Source organism: Bombina bombina, chromosome 3 (assembly GCF_027579735.1).
Source record: "Bombina bombina isolate aBomBom1 chromosome 3, aBomBom1.pri, whole genome shotgun sequence".
NCBI lineage: Eukaryota > Metazoa > Chordata > Amphibia > Anura > Bombinatoridae > Bombina > Bombina bombina.
This window is the reverse complement of record NC_069501.1, coordinates 670,397,448-670,399,947: the sequence shown is the minus strand read 5'-3', so window position 1 is coordinate 670,399,947 and position 2,500 is coordinate 670,397,448.

Below are 2,500 nucleotides of genomic sequence, written 5' to 3'. Positions count from 1 at the left end.
TACCAGAAAAAATAATATTAGCTGTACAAATGAGATCCTACAACTTTTTCGCCAGCCAAACAAGATACTCCTCAAAAGATACTCTCCTCCTCAAACCAGCTCAGCTAAATCAGCTTCTCTCTACTACAACTCCGTCAAGAAGATACGCAACGCAACAACTAAAGACTGAATTGTTGTTTGCTGCTAGGAGTGGGAGGTTGCTGGTGGAGCTTCGTATGAGTGGGCGGTACCTGTGAGGATTTTATGAAGGGTAGGCATAGTATGTGTTTACTATGTGGGCGGACTTGGCGGGTACTGAGCGGGCGGGTGAAGGACCTGAGAGGATTTTATGAAGGGTAGGCATAGTATGTGTTTACTATGTGGGCGGACTGGGCGGGGACTGAGCGGGCTAGGTGGGGACTGGGCGGGGTTCCGGAAATTGCCGATTCCACATTTTGATGGATCACAAGATGTGACACAACACCGTCCGATCTCTTCTTAGCCAGTGTTGTGTCACATCTTGTGATCCATCAAAATGTGGAATCGACAATTTCCGGAACCCCGCCCAGTCCCCGCCTAGCCCGCTCAGTCCCCGCCCAGTACGCCCACATAGTAAACACATACTATGCCTACCCTTCATAAAATCCTCCCAGGTCCTTCACCCGCCCGCTCAGTCCCCGCCCAGTCCGCCCACATAGTAAACACATACTATGCCTACCCTTCATAAAATCCTCACAGGTACCGCCCACTCATACGAAGCTCCACCAGCAACCTCCCACTCCTAGCAGCAAACAACAATTCAGTCTTTAGTTGTTGCGTTGCGTATCTTCTTGACGGAGTTGTAGTAGAGAGAAGCTGATTTAGCTGAGCTGGTTTGAGGAGGAGAGTATCTTTTGAGGAGTATCTTGTTTGGCTGGCGAAAAAGTTGTAGGATCTCATTTGTACAGCTAATATTATTTTTTCTGGTATGAAACTTTATTAAATACTTTGATTATTACAGCTAATATTATTTTTTCTGGTATGAAATTTGAGGAGTATCTTGTTTGGCGAAAAAGTTGTAGGATCTCATTATTACAGCTAATATTATTTTTTCTGGTATGAGATTTTATTAAATACATTTATTATTACAGCACATCTGCCCTATCCTCTCTAAAAGCAAGAACACAAAACAGTGAACAATAAATTTAAGGATTTTACGGAGAAGACAAGGCATGTGCACTGATTACGGTAGGTTTCCACAGGCAGTGCTCCATTAAAATGTTGCTTCATTAAGGTCACACAGCATTTTTAAGGGAAAAGCTTTCTTGGTAAGAAACTTCATTGCTTCCCTTTTGACCCCTACGCTTCTTGTGTCTCCCTTCTCTCATGGAGAAAATGATATGAGATGCAGTCAATTCAACACACCAGAATTCAAGTGTTTGCACAGCCCTATTTATTTTGAATTAATATTGAAAAAAATAAATAAATTAATAAACACACTTAAATACCTGAGAAGGCAGGAGTGTAAATAGGGTTACCAGGTGTCCGTTCTTAGACCGGACAGTCCAGTATTTCTGGCTACTGCCCGGTAATTTTATTTTTTTAAAAACGGACATAGCCTTAGGTAGTTTTCGTACATTTTTTTTTTTCCGTACATTATTTTTTTAATAATAGCTGCCTGCTTTCGATTTACCCAAGCCCAGCCCCGCCCCCTGTAGGCTAGCCCGTGTCAACTCAGGCTCTGCTCAGTCAGGTCAGCTTATTGGATCATCATCTTTCTGATCCTGACAGTGTGCAGAGCCGGAGTTGCGGTCGGACCCTCTCTCTGTCCCCTCTGCGCTGCCGCTGTCTTGAGTTACTGCTGACTGCCTGGCTGTGTCGCTTCGCACATCGTTGTCACGTGGGTCACGTGAGCGTGACGTCACGCCAGTTACTTAAGATAGCAAGAAGAGAAGACCCGCTCTCAGCTGCAGGCTAGTAGGCGCAGCAAGTGAGATGAGGTATAAAGTTGCACTGTAATATATATATATATATATATATATATAGCAAATTATATAATAACTAGTCCTAAAGCCCGTGTACACGGGCCAATTCTCTCCCCCCTCTTTTGCCAAGATCTCTCCCCCTTCTTTCTCTCTCTCCCCCCCCCCCTCTCTTTTGCTCTCTCTCCCCCTCTCTTTTGCTCTCTCTTTCCCCTCTCTTTTGCTCTCTCTCTCCCCCTCTCGTTTGCTCTCTCTTCCCCTTGGTGGCACTCTCTCTCACCCCCTCTCTTTTGAGCTCTCTCTCCCCCCCCTCTCTTTTGAGGTCTCTCCGCCCCCCCCTCTCTTTTGAGCTCTCTCTCCCCCCCCTCTCTTTTGAGCTCTCTCTCTCCCCCCACTCTTTTGCGGCTCTCTCCCCCCTCTTTTTTGCGTTCTCTCCCCCTCTTTTTTGCGCTCTCTCCCCCTCCTCTTTTGTGCTTTCTCCCCTTGGCGCTCTCTCCCCCCCTCTTTTTTGCGCTCTCATCCCCTGTGGGTGCGTGTGTGTGTGGGGTGCGTGTGCGAGG